This window comes from Eulemur rufifrons, chromosome 7 (genome assembly GCF_041146395.1).
Source record: "Eulemur rufifrons isolate Redbay chromosome 7, OSU_ERuf_1, whole genome shotgun sequence".
Taxonomy (NCBI): Eukaryota; Metazoa; Chordata; class Mammalia; order Primates; family Lemuridae; genus Eulemur; species Eulemur rufifrons.
Window position 1 is genome coordinate 179,860,150 of NC_090989.1, and position 19,595 is coordinate 179,879,744.

A 19,595-nucleotide genomic window follows, 5' to 3' on the forward strand; every position below is an offset into this window, starting at 1 on the left:
ACAATCTCACTTCTAAGACAAACCTCTGTTGAAATTGAGGCTGAAATGGGTCCTAGGTATTAGTAATTATGAAATATAATAATTAATCTAGCAGGGTATTGAAAGAATACTGGAGACTGATTTACCAATAATAGTAATTACTCTTAATTACAGCTAACATTTGTTAGAGTCTATAGTGCAAAGCACTTTAAATATATTATGTTATTTGATTTATCTAGCAATCTAATCTGGTACATGATGGTACTAGTCCCAATGGATTGATAAAATGAGAATTAACCACTTAGAAAACTTGCCCAAAACCATGTGGCCAATAAATGGTGAGACCCAGGTCTCTTTAATGCTGAAGCCTGTGTTCTCGTCTATTACAATGTTGTATGTAAGCAGTTCTCAACTATGTATTGAAAAATATTCTAATTTAGCAACTATTTCTGGAGTAATTAATAACTGTTGTTCCATTTCATAGGGAGCTAAGGTTGCAAAGATTACAGATATATGACTCATAATTTATATCATGCACTGAAAACATGAATCATCCAATTAAAACTGACTGTCCAATCTTTTGCTTTTCTGTAGTATTGCTATCCAGAGATAGTAGGGACTAATACAATAAAATCAAATATATTTTCAGCAATCTGAATTGTTTCACATTTATTGTTTTCCTCAATATCATTGAAAACAGATTTTAAACCCTCTCATAATGAGGTCAAAGTCAAACAGCAATAATAACAGTAATAAAAATGGCTTTTTATTTTCTGACTAAATTACATTTTACCTATATTCATGGTTGTTTATCATTAAACTGTTATTTTTAATAGAATGCATATGCATAGTCGAAAGTTATATTTGCACATCACCAAAAGAAACTGGTGCTTTTATTTTTAAAAATGTAAAGCTAAAAAGTCATTTTGCTACAGAGTGGGAAAAATTTCTATGTAAGCTGGGCATTTTACTTTTCATTTATTGTTGTGGCATCACGTAAAGAGAACTGAAGATTCTCTATATTATAATTTTAATATATGGATTATAGTTAGTATCTAAACATGATTATTCAGAAAAATGCCACTTAAAATACCTCTCTGTATTGTTTTATTACTTGCAGCTATGTAACGCTAATCCTAATAGACCCTGTGTTAGTCCATGATATCATGTAAGCTTTACTGCACTGTTCATGGTTGCTTGGGTAAAATGTTCAATGTAAGTGAAAGGTATTATGATCATCCTTTTTCTATCATTGCCATGTGAATCTATTTACATATGTGTCTGTGAACTGCTTAATTAGATTTGTGAGGCTCTTAAGAAAGTGTCATCAACAGAAATGACAATGCCAAACTTGTAAATTATATTTCTCATATGTGCTAAAGTCGAAATATCTGTTTTGCTAAAGACATAGCCCTATTAGAAAATGACAACATGTATCCTTAAAGCAGAATGTGTGTGATCTATAGGAGCAGCAGGCTTGCCTAGACTTGGGGTGTCTGAAGTCTCTTTCCCCTGTTTACTTGTTCCAGGTGCTTATTGACTTTTCACATTGCTGCTGGTGTAACCTGAATACAAGCTGAAAGTCATAATCGTTATGTTTCAGAACTTGCTAAAGCAATGTTTCTCTCTTGCTCTAAATATTTGAAGACATATTTGAACAGATCAGTATCTTTTCATCCATTTTTTAAAGCACACATCCAACTCTGTAAATTGTTTCGAGCTTCTCTTTTAATACAATGTAGATGAGTGAGACTTATTTTCCCATTTCTGACATGCTTGAGCAAGAAAACAAAGCTCTCCACCATCCCCCGAATGGAAAAACCACACTCTGCTAGATGGGTTTTGAAAAATAAAAACACAAATCAAAACCTTCTAACAGCACATCTGTTCTTATTTACAGGAATTATACGATATAAGCCGCAGCTCAGAATCAGAGGTAAGCGTTAAGTTTAATCTGTCATGCCTGCAGGTTTTTATGGAGTTCAAACGTTTTAAAAGGTTTGGCTTGATAAAACTCCCTCATTATGTTTCTTGAGGTAGCCCTGTCATCTCTGGCCAGTGTCTCACTAACAACATTTCCAGTTCAGTAGGAGCAGACATTGCTCATTGCGTTTTATTTGATCTCAGGCTATTTAATACTAGAAGATGTTGTGTGCACCATTCCTTTAGGATTTCAAGCCATTAGGTTAAAGGTACATCCAATTATGTTATATCTTTAAGCAACTTGAAAGTACAGTTATATATAGAAATTTACTACTGAACTATACTGCAATGAAGTTAAGGTTGTGAAATACACTGACGGAAGACAGGAAATCCAAAGCTAAGAATGACATTTTGTCCTTCCCTTGTGCTGCTGTGAAAATGAAGGAAATTGAGTTGAGTATGAGATAAACTCAAGGACGCAGGGGATTTTACTTTTTTAAATGTCCTTACAGATGCATCATATACAAGGTAATAATAACACCTATACTATATACCAGCTATATATATAATACCAGCTGTATAATAGCTGACAGTTTAAAACACTCTTTCTTTTATAGGATTTCACCTGTACCTTAAAACAGACCTATGGGACACATAGAATAGGTGATTTTGTCTGTTTTTCCCCAAAGAAGACATGGAGAATCTATGAGTAATTGTTTTCTTCATAATTCTAAGACCGGTAAGAAATATTGCTGCATGTTGGACCCCATTCTTCAGACATCAAGGTTGGTGATCTCTGTACTACACAGTCTCACTGCTACCAATAAGTATATGAGTATGTGTGTATCAATGCACTCATGCACACAGTGGACAGCAAGAGGAAGAACAAAACGATCAGAGACCAAGCAATGTGTATTTGCTGAATGAATTAGGATGCTCTCTATTCCATGCAATTCAACTCAAACTGCTTGAAACATTAAAGAAGATTTATTGGCTGATGAAAACATAAAGTCCAGAGCCATTGCTCTTATGAGTCTCCTAGATTTGTCCTCAAGTTTGCCAGATTTACTGGTAGGCATGATTTGTGTTTGCAAAAGGACAATGGCAGTTTCAGGAGATCTGTGACCCAGACATCCCAGCATAAATCCTGAGTTTCCAGTAGGTTGAAATAGCCATGAAACCCTCCTGAGGCGCACAGACTTTGATTAGCTGTGGTGATCATCCCGGCAAGGGGGAATAGAATACCCTGTTGGGAATTGGCCAGTTATGTATCCTCTTTACCAGGGGATTATCAATCCCATCTAACTGCAAGGATGTTCTACAGTGGGACAGGACAAGTCTGTGGACACAACCACAATTGGTCCATCTGTCACACCTGGTGGCTTTCTCATCTTCATTATATACAACATGTATGTTACAATTTAGCAAATTTTTCAAAAAAATTAAACAACACAGGAAGCTGATGTTCTAGATAAACAATATAGAATGTGGTATAGGAACTTTTAGAAAGAAAGCCTTCTAAGGACCTTATTGGTTTTCTTGGGAGGGGGCAGTTTTTTTGTTTTCGTTTTCGGAAGAAAAAGGAGATTATAATTAGATTTTCAATTTGTTAAATATATATGTTAAAAATGTAAGTGTAATCTCTTTAAAATATGAACTATTAGAGGGAGAAACAAGGCAATCAAAATAATGAATGTAGACTGGGGGAAATAACAGAGAAAACTATGCTTAGGAGAAATCACACACACACACACACACACACACACACACACAAAACCCTATAAAATTAAATCTAAATGTAACTGTTATTACATTAGAAAATAAACCAGTTACATCTATATAAAGACAAAAAAACAGAACTTGAGGTTTCCATTTCTGTAAAATACCTGTTCATATTTTTTCCCATTTTTCTAGCTGGAATCTTCAATCACTGCTTAATGATATATTCTAGATATAGACATTTTGCTATTTTATATAGTGCAAATATTCCTCACAATATGACTGTTGACTTCTCCTTGATGTTCTTTTTACTTATAGAAATATTTAAGTGTAATAAAATGTATTTTTCCACTTTATAGACTGTAATTTGAGTTTTGTTTAAGAAGGCCTTCCTTATCTCTATCCTCCAAGAGTGAATTATCTTCTAATAAATTTATGAATTTAATAGTTTTTTAAACAAATTTTAATGCCTTTAATCCATCTGAAGTCAACCATTGTACATATGGTGACAGGTAGAAATGTCCTTTCCTTTTTTTTCTCTTTGTAGAAAGCTGGGTTTATCAACACCATGTACCTAACAATTACCCTTTTTCTCCTTTAAATTATGATGTACCTTCATTGAATGTCAATTCTTGAGTGTGTGCATGTGTGTGGTATATACATGTATATCCGTATATGTGTGTATGATGTTTATTTTGATACTTTGCTTTATTTTTATGCCTCACATCAATGTCATACTGATTCTATTCCTTTGGGTTAATAGAATTTTCTAGGGTACATCCACTGTTTTTTTAATCCTTTTTCAAATTCAAGAACAATCAGTGACCTATAATTTTATATATAATTCTTCAGTTATTTTCATTGAAATCTTCATAACACTAATCAGTGCTTTTGACTGAGGTTGCATTAACTTTATAAAGTATTAGATAATAATTAGCATATTTATGTCATTCCAAGTATCTCTACATTTTCTTAAATAACAAAGTCTATGTCCTTCATTAGTTAAAAATATAATCTTAAATATTCTTACCTATGAGACTGAACTCTAAATACTAGATTGAGCCATATGAATTTATCACTTTTATAATTCATAAAAGGGTTGGCTATAGGTAGGTTCATGTGGTTTAACCTGGTACTTTGTAGTTGTGTTGCTATAATCAATAACATTTTATTATTCCATTTATTTTTGATGTTAAAAGCAACTACTTATTTGTATAAATTAATGATGTTTTACACAGCTATGTCTAATACACTGTTGGTTGTATTGCTTTTTTCACTAAAATTGGTATTATCATCTGCCAATAACAACAGTATGATTGCTTCCCTTCTAATACTTATACCACATTTATTTTTCTTTACCTATAACATTGTCCAGTACTGAATAAGCATGCCAATAAAAAGTATTGTTATGATAAGCATTCTTTTTCTCTCACTTTTAAAGAAATGATTCTGAAGTGTTTTCTATTAAATATACATTTCTATTATGTAAACTTTGGGACATTTAAAAAGTTTCTTAGTTTTTATGGGTTGCTAAGAGATTATTATGTTTTTGTTACATATGTTTAAAGAAAGATTTATTTGAATATTGAAATGAATTTTTACAGGCATCTATTACTGTACTACATTATGTTAAGTGATTTTCTGACATTGACTGGCCTGTTGTAGACCGCTACTTGGATATTTTCTCCCTCTTACTTTTGTACAAGCCACCCAGGTAAAGCTTTTATTTCAAGCGAGGCTTCCTTGCAACTAGCTGCGGGTATGTGACTAAGTGTGGTACATGGAATGATAGTCAAGTTATTGCAAGGGACTTGCAGGTTATCTCCAACTTAACACACAGCACTTGGACATTGACTAGCCCTGAATATGGACTATTTCTCCTTTTCTGTTGGCTGGAAATGACAGTGACTGGAGTGACTTTAGAAGCCATGGATTAAGTATAGAAGACCTGTCACACTACCCTGAATCAATCAGAATCTCCCATGAGATAAAAATAAACTTCTATCCATTTAAGTTACTGAAATTTGATATTTCTTTGTTACCACAGTTAAGCTTTTTCCCAAGCTAATGATGTCCTTGAAATTTGGTGATAAGCCCTAATTTATGAGAACTTACTATAACTTCTATAGATGTACTATTAGATTAGTTTGACTAATACATTATTGTAGATTTTTGCATTACTGTTACTAAGTAAAATGTGGCTAAAATTTTATTTTCTTGTATAATTGGTATATTTAATAATATTTTATATAATCTTATATAGATCATGATTTTGGATAAAAATTATATTAGATTTTTAAAATAATCTTGGCAGTTTTTACTCTTTTCTTTAAAGTTCCTGAAAAAAAAAACAAAACATGTAAAATGCAGTGTTTGGGTTGAATTTTGCCCCCCTCCATAAAATGTGGGTAATCATAACTCCTAGTTTCTGTAAATATGACCTTTTTTGGAAATCAGGTCTTTGAAGATGTCATCAAGTTGAGTTCATTATGGTGGGCCCTAGTCCAGTAGGACTGATGTCCTTTTAAGATGAGAATAGACACAAAACACACACACAAACACAAAACCACACACACAGAGGAGAGTGTCATGTGAAGAGGCAGACACACGAAGGAAGATAGCCAGGTGATGACAAAAATGAAGAGATGGAAGTTATGTAACTGCAAGCCAAGGAATATCAAATATTGCAGCAACACCCAGAAGCTAAGAAGGAATATGGCCTTGTCAACACCTTGCTTTTGGATCTCTAGCCTCTAGAACTGCAAGAGAATAAATTTCTGCTCTTTTAAGCCAGCCAAGATATGGTGTTTATTATGTAAGCCCTAGGAAACTAATATAAATTTTGGCACTGGGAAGTGGAATATTATTGTAACAAATATCTAAAAATGTGAAAGTGGTCTTGGAATTGGGTGACGGATAGAGGCTAAAAGAGTTTCTGAGGCATATGCTTTAGATTGCCTTAAAGAGACTGTTGATAGAAAGAAATACATTAAAGGTGCTTCTTGTAGGGTCTCAAATGGAAACACAAAACATGTTTTGGAAACTGGAGGGAAAGCAATCCTTGTTATTAATATAAACTGACAGAGAGCTTGATGACTTAGGAAATTCTCAGCCTATTGATATTTCAAAGAATAAGAGAGTGTGCTCTGGAGAGAAAGCAACATGTGTGTGCCTGGATAAATTTTATTAATACTAGAGAGATGAGGTGTGTGACTCGTGGATCCAGTCCACAATCTCAGTAGAAACACTGCTAGCTTGGACTGCAGATGAGAAAGATGGACAAAAGGAAGACAGACCATTGGACTTCTGGGATTCTACAGGCAGAAAATGGGCAGCTAGAGCTACATGGTTGTGAACATGTGTTACCCTTCAAGAAAAGAGAAGAAAGACTCCAAGAGTGGCTCAGAGGTCCATGGGATTTTCAAGGACTGGAAGGGTGAGATGGCCACCACTGTAGACCAAGACAGCAGGGCCTCTGCTGCTGAATGCTGAAAATGTAGGGTGTACCCCAGCAGAAATAAGGTCTTTTAATGGAGAATTATTTTCAGTCCTTGAAATCTAATGGAATTTTCCCTGATGGGTTTCAAACTTGCTTGGAACATGTGACCATTCCTTTCCTTTGTAATTTCTTCCTTTTGAAATGTAAATGGCTACCCTATGCCTATCCCACCATTGCATTTTGGAAGAAGATAACTTGTTTTCTCTCTTCCACAGATGGCGAAGAATTTTGCCCCAGAATGGACCATGACTGGCATCTCACCCATACCTGATTCAGAAGTTTGAGAAGATGAAATTTGAGATTTTTTGAGTTAATTATATTTAGAAGAGATTTTGGACTGAGAGGTGATGTTAGAATGGACTGAGACTTTTGGTGATGTTTGGAAGGGGTGGATGTATTTTACATGTGAGAAAAATGTGGATTTGGGGAGAGAGGGAGGGAGGCAGAGGACAGACAATTATGAGTTGAAATGTGTCCCCCCAAAAATGTATGTTGAAGTCATAACCCCTGGAATCTGTGAATGTGACCTTATTTGGAAATAAAGTCATTACAAATATAGTCAAGCTGAGGATATTATGATGAGTCCTAACAGAATATTACTAATGTCTTTTTAAGAAGAGGAGAACCAGCATACACACAGAGGAGAATGCTGTGTAAAGACATAGATACACAGAAGGAGGATGGCCATGTGACAAAAGAGGAAGAGAGCATAGTTAAGCAAGCCAAGGAATGCCAAGAATTTCCTGAAACCACCAGAATCTAGAAGAGAGAACATGGCCTTGCCAAAATCTTGATTTTGGACTACTAGCTCTAGAACTTTGAAAGCATAAATTTCTGTTGTTTTGAGCCACTCAATAGGTGGTAGTTTATTATGGTGGCCCTAGGAAAGTAATATAGCAAGAAAAATTGTCTTGCATAGTATGATAATTCTCATTCGTAAATCCATTTTGTATTATTATGAATTACTATTATTATTTGTACTGGCGAGGAGGGCTTCTGGGATGGAAAATATGTCTTTGGCTATGATTTCAATTTACTTCATGCTAATGAGTCTATTAAAATTGTCTATTACACATTTTAATGAATTTGTCATGTCATCTCTTTTCACTATATGTTCATTAGCATAATATTATTAGTGTTATTTTTGTTCTACAATCCTTCCTTTAGTTTATCTCTCTTTCTCTCTCCTCTCACATTTTCTTATAAATAGCATGTAGAAACCAGGGGACACTTTCAGTACTTTGGTTGGAAAATCTTTTGGCTAGATCACTCAGGCCTTTAGGCACATTCTCTACTTTACAAAGGATTACAGGCAACAGTATTGCTAAGCTGCAGTTTTCAATAATATTTTCTTTGTTCTCCTTTAAGTATTTTGTTCAAGGCACTTTAAGCTTTCACTATTACTCTCCTCAAAATCCTTACAGCTTTTCTGGTTTCTGTCCACTCCTGGGTTCCAAAGTCATTCTCTTATTTTTAAATTTTTATTATTTCAACATCCCAATTCTGGTGCCAAAATCTGAATTCAGTTATCTATTGCTGCATAAAAAATTCATCCCAAACTTACGTCAAAACAGCATAAGTTCTTTCACACGTTTGCTAGAGCCAGATGCCTCACTTTCTTGCCATATGGCCCTCTCTGTAGGCTGCCTGAGCATCCTCACAACATGGCCGCTGGCTTCCCTCAGGAAGAGTAATCCAAGAGAGTGAGGGCTCAATCTGAGCCCTCTGAAAGAGACATATCATCACCTCTGTTGCATTCTACAATTACACAGTCCAATTCTGGCACAGTGTGGGAGCAGACTACACAAGGGTCTGAATACCAGAATGTAAGGGTCATGGTGGGGCATCTTTGAGGTTAGCTAGCACAGTTATTAAGCCATAATCTCCATAATACAACATGGGGAGTGAGTTTTGTCAAGAGTATCAATGTAAAGGCTTCTTGATCTTCATCTAATAATGGGCGATTGCAATTGACATGTTGGGATTTTTTATATCATAGGGATTTTTATGATTTTACTGTATAGTTTCATAGTTACTTATAATAAAAATTAACGGAGAAATGATTTTAAAAAGTGTCAGTATAAAGGTCACCTATAATATATTCCCACTCTCTTGACCCTTGAGAGTAATGAAGCTTATTTTTGTAAGTGATATCTTCCTAGTCTTGGTATCAAATGAAGCATAAATTTGAGATTGAGGTGCTCATTTGGACTAATAATGCAGTGAGGCTATTCACTCAGAGTCACCCAGCTACTAGTAATCTGACTATATTATTGGAACAGTTCCTTTAGACTACTGACCAAGTCTTGCTGGGCTCAGCAGGCAGTATCTAATGTGATTACCTCCTACTGTGTTACGGCAGTTAGGAAGTCTATAAAACAATTTTAACAGGGCTTAGAAATACCAATTCTATAAAATGGACTGACATAAAATTAATTCTTTAATGCATTTCATTAGGAGACAAGTGTTTACTTTCCTCTCTGCAAACAATCTTCTTGTTAATCTGGGAAGTATCACCTAAGAATGCTATCGAAGTCAATAACATCCAATAAAATAATGACATTACTGACAGGAACTCAACCAGTTCTACTCCAAATTATATTCCCCTATTAGAGCTGTTGTAAACCATCCTTGGATTTGGCCATCTTGGCAGAAGATTTAAAAAGAGAAGAAACATTCACAGCTGTGTAATTAGAGGAGAATCACACCAGCAATTAGTTGTAGAGTAGGTGTTACTTCTGTGTTAGCATTTATTTTCAGTTATTTATGCTTTGTTGCTTTTTTTTCTTTATTTCTTCTTCTCTGTGAGAGTTTGCAGACAGATTCTAGGAGTCTGAGCTCATTTTTAATAGAATCCCAGAATGCTGAAAATAGGAGGACGTTTAACCTAAGCCTTGCAATTCACATTTAGACTTGTTTCCACTTGGAAGCAGCTGATTTTTACCTCTGGAATTTGATTTTCAATCTAAATTAAAAGAGTTTTTGTATAGAACTCATTGCCTTCTGAAAGCCTCTTCTACAAAAAGTCAACTTGCTCATTTAGAAAGTTCTTCGTCATATCAAGTCTGTTTATTCACTTGAAGTTTCCACATGTTGACACAAACCCTGCTCTTGGCAGTATCTGGCACAAATATCACTCCTCTGCAACCAATAAAATGGCCTTTAAATGTTAATGATAGACCCTTTTGCATTTTTCTTGGTAAGTGTAATCACCTCATAAAGCTGAATGATATCATTATATTTTGACTTGCCTCGCGTAGGTTACCATTGACTTTTCTGGAATGGGCTTTTGTTGTTTCTTCAGTGTACCCATGCACAACACCAAGAAGGAGATTGACTGCTGTGTATCAATCCATACACAGATCAGGACAGATTTGGTCTTCCTGCTCACTGACATGGAAGGGGTATTCTCAGCCAAAAGTGTTCCATGGTCTTTGCCAATTTTAGACTTCCTGACTCACGGTGGCCACATGGGGAGAGATGAATGAAACAGTCTTGAGAGGCTACATGCTGATGTAAAACTGGTGAGGGCAGATGTTGCGTTAAAGACTCATGAAATTAAAAAGCAAGAGAAAGGTCAAATCAAATGTGAAGAATGCAGCTTCTTAAGGAACTGACACGTAAATAACGATGTCAAACTGAGAGACAGGAAATGAGGAGCAAAAGCCTCTGAGTCAGAAATGTAGCATGATATGCATACACTTGTTATGTGCCTTGAAGCATTGATCAAACGCTCTGGTTAGGAGTGTTCAAGCAGTACTCCTCTGGCATGTTGGGGCCATTTCTTAAATACAAAATGAGAACCCAGGAAGTGGGGTAGCAATACATGTTTAACTCATTCACAGTTCAATCAACGGAGATTTACTGATGCTTTGCATTGAGGCAGGCAGTGTTTTGGGTACAGGGTGCACAGTTTTAGGCAGTGAGATGCTCACAAGCTTACAATGCTATCAGAGCTGTGGTGACAGTACAATGATCATAAATAAGGCACAACATGCTGATTTTAAAGTTCTAAAAGAGTTTGCATCTGAATTATCGATTTTAAAATACATTTTTCAATAAAGATTTAAAAAGTTTTATGGTCTTATTGCTTAAAAAATACAAATGAGTAGTTGCGTATGCCAGATTTTCTAGGGCTTGAATCCAATTAATAGATCCTAATTTATATTTTACTTGCTCTGGTTGGTCCTCTTCCAGTTTCTTTGCTCTATCTGAAATTTTAAATGTCAATGGAAGGAAAAATGGGTGAGAATGCCATAGAAATTCAGAGCTTTTTATATAATTCAACTCAGTATACTCAGGCTAACGCTATCAGTGAGTTTTGTAAACACAAAGTGCTGTGTGCTAAATTTCTCAGGGACTATGTTAGTAAGGTGTAGCCCTTAGGTTCACATAGTAGGACTGAAAGCAAGTCACTGAAAGGATATGCCTTTTATAAGCATTAAGTATTAGCCATCAAGGAAAAATGATCATATATTTTTTAAGGAAAAAATAGCATGCATATGAAGAAAGATGTTTTAATTAACTGGGCTCTTAATTATTGCAAGTGATTCCTAAATGATATTCTGAAATACCCTTTATAAAATCATATAGAACCAGAGTTCCACATCCAGAAAAATGGAGTAGATATATTTTCCCTATTTCTTCCTGCTAAGTACAGCGAAAAGCCTTGGAACTTTATATACAACGCAAACATAAGAAAACTGAAAGGTGGAGAGAAGAAGCCAGACTGGCTAAAAACCTTGGGACTCAAGGAATAGCATGACAGTTCTTTGCGTGTTTTCTTTTTGACGATTATATCACAAACTTAAATAAGAAGGAAACCCAGAAATGCCCATAGGTATAGACAGAAAAAAAAAAAAAAAATAGCCTCAAAACTCTACTCTCTCTAGCCAAAAGATGACGAAAAAGATAACATTGCAAGACAGAAATCTATTAGACAACAATTGTTTTACTCCCACTAAACACCACTAAAAAGGCTATAGACATACTACCAGCAAAAGCCAGGGGAGAGCCTAGATTTCCCTCTTTACAAGGCTATAATAAGGTGCTTCAATACTCCACCAGGATGGTGTCACAAAGGCAGAGGAGGAGGTGGAGTTTCTCATCCCTATCAGGCAGCAAGATGCTTTCTACCACTGCAGTGTCAGTGGAGACCACATATGGAGACTGGCCTTCTACCCAAATCTGTTGTGATGAGATACTCCTCTCCCTCCCCACCAGGGAGTGTCAGAGCAGACAAAGTCACCCTGATTGTGGTGTTAGTGGAGGACACATGGGGAACAGTAACAAGGCACTCTGAGCCCTCCCAGTCAGCACAGTATCAACATAAGCCTGAACTCTCCTCCCTGCCCAGCAGTAACAAGGTCCTCCCCACAGGCCAAATAGGGGATGGACGTGGAGTTCAACTCCCAGTTGGAAGTCTTAAGGTATTGCTCCTTCTTTCTCCGTTGGATTGGTGGCAGAGGAGGCCTGCTAATATAAGATCCAGTGTCCCATAACATAATGCCACAAATCTCCAAGTTGCAATAGAAAATCATGTGTCATACCAAGAATCAGAACTCCAACAACCATCACAAAGTCATCATAAAAATGCTTTAATAAGCAATTATGATTATGTATAAAATAAGAATTTAAAATTCCAGTAAAGAAAGAGATTTTCTGCAAGTAAATAGAAATTATAAAGAAGAACCAAATACACATTTGAGAACTAAAAGATACTATAACTGAAACACACAAAAACCTGAAAATCAACCCTTTGTGGATGGGCGCAACAGCAGAATGAAGAGGAGGAGAGGATGAATCAGAGAACTTAAAGATAGGCCAGCAGAAATTACCCATCTGAACAACAGAGAGAAAATAGACTGCAAAAACAAAACAAAAACAAAAGAATAACAACAACAATAAAATCCTCAGGAACCTTTGAGACTATAATAAGAGATCTAAAATTTACATCATCAGAGTTCCAGAAAAAGGAGAGACTAAGGTTATAAAGTATTTAAAGTAATAATGGCTGAAAATTTCCTAATTTGGCAAAAAAACATATGCCTTCAGATTTAAGAAGCCAAGCAAACTGCAAATAGTATGAAACCAGAGAAATTCAGACCAAGATACATCATAGTTAAATTTCCAAAAACTAAGACACACACACAAAAAAAATTGAAAGGAATGAGAGAAAAAAAACACCTTCTTTACACAGGAAAAACAATTTGAATGACATAGGATTTCTCATCCAAATTCATGGAGACTAAAAGGAAGTGAAATGATATTTTTTAAGTATTAAAAGAAAAGAACTGTCAACCCAGAATCCTATACCAAGAATATCCTTCCAAGAATGAAACATGAATCAAAATATTCTCTGTTGAAGGAAAACTAATTGTCACCAGTAGGTCTATACTAAAATTTTAGCTTAACAAAGTTCTCAAAACAGAATGGAAATGATGAAAGAAAGAATCTTGGGACATTAGGACAGAAGGAAGAATAAAAGAGATAAAAATCTGAGTCAATACACTAAAATTGCCTTCTCTTTTTGATTTTTCTAAATTATATTTGATATTTGGTGTGCCATGAATGAGAGTTCTGTTTGATGTTTGAAACAAAGCTTGTAACACTGCCAGATGTGGTTCTTCAAAATCAAATCGAATCAAAATAAAACAAAACAAAAAACACAACCAACAAAATAGGAAAATCTAAGCATGACACTCTACAGCTGGATGTAAGAGCAATGTTCTGTTGCAACCAGATATTAAAAGTGTGACCATCCATGGTGATGTTCATGGACAAGAAAATGAGAGATCCTTCAAAAAGATTCATGTTGTCCATTTAAGGGTACCCGTGTCTTTGGCATGAGAGAGTATAGAGAAGCAGAAATGGCATACATGGTCCCTTTTCTGAAGGGAGTAAATTAATACAAGAACCAATAAGAAATAACACGACAAATATAAATTAAATGCTTAATTGTGTAATTCATACTCAAGTGTTGTACAGGGAAAAATGAAGACACAAAGATAATAGGATTTGGGCTAGACCTTGAAGGATGGAGAAGACTTAGATAAAGTTAAAGGCAATGCAGAGTGTGAGAAAGAACACACAAGGTGAAAATGTGCCTGAAAGCAACCTGGCTGAGAGCCTGAGAATTGGAGTGTTGTGTTAGTTTTCTGGGGCTGCCCTAGGAATTACCATAAACTGGATGACTTGAAACAACAAAAATTTATTTTCTCATAGTTCTGGAGACTAGCAGTCTGAAATCAAGGTGTTAGCAGAACCTTGCTCCCTCTGAAGTCTCTAGGGACATGATGATCCCTCCTTGACTCTTTGTAGCTTCTTGATGTTTATCGGAGTATAGCAGCATAGACTCCAACATGGACCTCTATCTTCATATGACCCTCTTCCCTCTGTGTGTCTCTCTCTGTGTCCAAATGTCCTCTTCCTATAAGGACACAAATTATTGGATTAGGGCTCTCTCTAATCCAGCATGACCTCATCTTAACTTGATTTCATATGCAAAGACTGTTCTGAAATAAGTTCACATTCACAGGCACTGGTATTAAGAAGTTCAATGTATCTTTCAAGTGATAATTGTACTCCTCAACATGAAGAAATGAAAATTAGTACTTCAGGTGGGTTTGAATTTTGCAGAGCCTTAGAAACTATGCAACGTTTGGATTTGATACAAAAAGAACCATGAAACTAATCCAACACCAGCCCAATATTTTGTAAAACCTGGAATCTTCCTTGTCTCAAATATAGATATGTATGAATAGATGAGGATTTCTAGTAAATTTATTCACAATTTGTGATCAAACATTGATTATAAGCTATCATATCAAACCAGGAGCCAGAACTCCTCATTTTTAGTTCTATCTCTGTCTCTACTTTGTCCCATGACCTTAAGGTAAGACTTAATACTCATATGGAATTATTTATGCCATTTATAACACAGAGAAATGTGTTGGCTTCACAATAATACCAGTATTTATTGCATACTTCCTACATATCAAGCACTTTGCTGAACTCCTTACATGAATTATCTCATTTAAGATTTAAAATATCTCTATGAATTAAATTGTATTATTCCCATTTTTCAGATGAGATCCAAAGAGAGTTTTAAAAATTGTCCCATGTAAAGGGTGTTGTTAGGATTTCAACTTATATTTGTCTGAGTCAGGAGCTAAGCTCATAGTCACCATTTCAATCAAGAGGCCACAGATTGTTAGCCCATTGATCACATCTGACCCAAAGGTATATTTTCTTTGATATATACTTTGTTTTTTAAAAAAAAAAATCAACATTTAAACATCAAACAATTTTGCATAAAAATAATTTTCATAATTGCTTACAAAAAAACAGTAGATCTTACACTCTGCCCAAATTTAGCTGGACTTTAAGAACATTTTCCCCTTAAGATGATCATGCATTCTCTATTTAAATGCAATCTCCAACATTCCCCATTACCTCTCAACACAAAGTATAAGTGTCAATTACCATTTGTCATAGAGCTTGCACTATTTTTTTTATTTGTAGTGGAACAATATTTCTTTTACCCATCCCTAAATCAAAAGTAGGAAAATTGACAGTAGACTGAGACAGCTATGTTATTTTTCTTATACCTATCTTACTTTCCTCTTTTACGTGATCTTTCTGGCTCCTATTGGCATGTAAGTTTATAACTCCTGCAATTCTGCCTCTAGATCAGTGGCTCTGACCTTGGCTGTACAAATAAATCACCTGGAGAAATTTAAAAAATCCTGATGTTCAGGCTGCACTCCCGACCAATTAAATCAGAATCTCTATGGGTGGAATCCAGGTATTAATATTTACAGCTTCCCAGGGGATTCCAGTGTCCAGCCAAGGCCTAGACATCCTTTGAGATCTCTTCCTTCTTCTAAATTCTGAACTCCTATAATTTAGAAATCGATTATTCTAAAGATTGGAAGGGTTCAATATCTTTTGTGTGAGCTTTATATTGAGGACCTGGCATTGATGCAGAGACATTGATTGTGGAACTCTGCTTGCTGAGCCAAACAAATCATACCAACCTTCTAGAAGTGAAGCCCTTTCTAGCAGGCAATGTCCACACCCAGAAGAAAGGTGTCCTAAATTAATCTCAGTTCTGGGACCAATATTCTATGTGACTTAAGAAAGTCATTTTCCCAGCCTAGATTTTATTTTCTTTTTTCATCTATGACTCAACAGTGCACATATACAATGCTGTGCTCATGTCATATAGTTGTGGTAAAGACAATACTATAAAATCAAAATAAAAGTACGTTAAAAATATACACTTACCATGAAATACATAAAATGAATTATTTCAAACCTGTTGACTCCCAACAAAATTTCAGAAGGAAATCAAAATTTGAAATTCTTATTGCACTGCTTGGATAAGGAACTTTTGCTCCTGGTCACCCTCCAAGGTTCAGATTACACATGTCTCTGGTGAATCACAAGGTTACTAACTGCAAGTTTTATGGGTTCAATAACCAGTGATGATCAGGAGCCACTAGCAGAGCTTGGAGCCTAGTGCTTTTTATTATTTGTGTTCCTACTTGTTCATTCTCTGGAGGTCAGAATATTCCATACAAAAACCGTGTTGAGTTTTCAAGTGTGAAACTTTCATGACAGGAAACACATCAAGGCTTTTTGACAGCAGATAACTTTTTACCTCCTCTCTGAGGGGCTCCCGTTCAGAACAAAAATGTAATATAGCTCAGAGTGTTATCAGCACTGTTGTAAAATGCACTTGGACATCCTGAAGATTCATGCTTAACGCCTTTCTATAATTTGTGAGAATGTGTGCAGAGCCCTCATAGCATGCTAATAACATTGTATTATGACACTGCACAACACCACAGAGCTGACTTACATAAGGATAAAGCAATGATGTAGAAGGCAAAGATGAAGACCAGAGTTGCAAGCTTAAAAACAAGGTTTTACCCCGTCACATGGTGGTGTAAAGGACATTGGAAACTGAGAAGGGAGAGGCTGACAGGGGGGTGGGGATAAAAACATACCTATCGGGTACAATGTATGTACTACACTCCTCTGGTGACAGGCACATTAAAAGCCTTAAGTTCAGCATTATACAATTCATCCATGTTAACAAAAATTTGTATCACCTTAATATTTTGAAATTTTTTTTTAAAAAACAGGTTTTATAGAAGCCATTGATGGATTGGGAGTAGAGTAACACAAATTTAAAATAGTTGAAAACATTTAGGCATATCTTAGAATAAAACTCAAGTGACACTGTGAAGGCAAGCTTACAAGAAAATTAATCATGTGAGGGGTGTATATTGACTTTCAATAGAAAAAAGTATTTAGATAAATTGGAAGATATTCCATAAAGTGGAGTGCCTATCAAAATAGGCAGAATCAGTTAGGATATCATCTGTCTTTTGTATGTGTGTGTGATTTTCTTCCTAAAAATATTATCTATATATGCCAGAGACAATTTCAGCTGAAACAAATTGCTGTTTCAACAGGACCTCAGCTTTATAACTTTACATCTGAAAATGAAGTCAGACACAAGTACTTGCTTTTGTTTGTGGCATTGTTCCTAATTTATTTAAATTTAGTCCTGTTGCTTGGAGTTCAATAAAGTCAGGCTGAGAATCCATACGTATTTAGGTAATAGATTGACATTCTGGTAATGATGATCAATCCAGAATTAAAATTAATTTTAGGTGGATAACAAGTATGCTGTTTTCAGATACTCACGAAACTCTGCTTCCTTTGTGTAAGTAATGATGAGAATGGCATGGATAGATAAAGAACAGAATGTAGACTAAGAACAGAATAAATCTTTATCTGCTTCATAAACAAAATCCAGAGCTGGTGATAAGTAAACCAAAGTGTTTGAGTTTTCCCTTTGAAAGAAATGTGAAGTGTTACAAGCTTCTCAATAATTCCTGTAGACACTAAGTAGAACCTGGGAGAAAAATAATAATTATACAAATTAGTGTTTTATTGAATAAATGTTTCTTTGTTAAACAATTATACCTAAGTAAGAAACTATGGCATGTATTTTTTCATATTTTCTATTGTCTATTTTGAGATGGAGTTGTAACAATAGATTGTAGGCAAGCCTGATGATTACTCTCGAAACTGCATCCATTATGTCATTAAACCACCTTTTCCACTACATTTTATGAATGCCTAAGTATAGAAACTTCAAGGTTTTAAACATGATTTATATAATCAAATCATTCATGTATAATTAATTCTACTAATTTACATGAGTGTTTCAGGTCATTCTGGCGTAATTAGCCATTGTTGAGGGTTTTCTCCCCCATCAATTAAACTAATTGCTTCTCACATAGGTGTAGATTGAATATTGATCCCCATTTTTTTCAGCTCACTTGCATAAGCAAATTATGCCTAATTGCCAGCTTACTACATCATTACACACTTATCATCAATTATACAAAAATATACCCTCCTAGACTGATGATTTTTTTGTGGTGTTCTGAAGGGCTTTTTAATTGTGATGCTTGAAACAATGTTGTCATTTAAAAAATATTAAACACCATGTTTAAACTGATAACACAATAAAGCATGTTATTGGTTAAAAAACACAACAGCTCTTGCCTAGACAGTAATTTATCTTGGAATATAAAGAATTCCTGGAAACAATTTGAAAGAACTAATTGTTCTTATTAAATATAGTAAATCCACCCACGCAAATATTGGCTTATGTTGGTTCTAAATTTTTTTTTTTAGCTCAGTCTTTATCCTTCCTGTTTCACATATGTATTTCTTCTCTACCTAATGAAAAACCTCTGAGAAGATGTGAAGAGGTGGTGAATTTCAAAGAATCACTATAGAAGGCATAGCCACATTTTTAAAAGTCAGGAGATAAAAGCAACCCTATTCATCATGCATTACATGCAGTGTATTATTATTGTCTTTTAGTCATTTCACTGGGCATTACTCTTCACTATTTTCTAAGATACTTTAAAAAATAAAAAAACAAATATGAAAATAATGTAATCCCAAGATTCTTCTGATGGATTTCTACACAATATGATGTAATTGTCAAGCATTAGCTCTCCAGAGAGACTATAGGTGAAACCAAAAGCCTATATTAAAGTGATTTTTAAAATATGTGAGACGACTGTCCCTGTATGGTAGGCTTATTTTAATCCTTAGATATCCCACTAATAAAATCATATAATATGGGCCATTTTTACATTGGTGCTTACCTCATGGAAGGCAGATTTTTCTCAACTGGATGCCACATTTAGCAAAGTAGGTTTCCAAAGGTTGTATCTGAGACCTACGAAGAGAAGCAAAGGATGAGAAAAGCTTCTAAATGACGCTGTTGCTTGAAACCACCTTGATGATGAGTCTTGAATTACCTGTGGGCATCATGATGACCAGCTCTTTACTCTATAGAACAAACCTTTCTCTTGTCTTTTTCTAGAGAGTTAAGAAAGGGAAAAGGAAGAGGTGTAAATGTCTCTTTATTCATGGG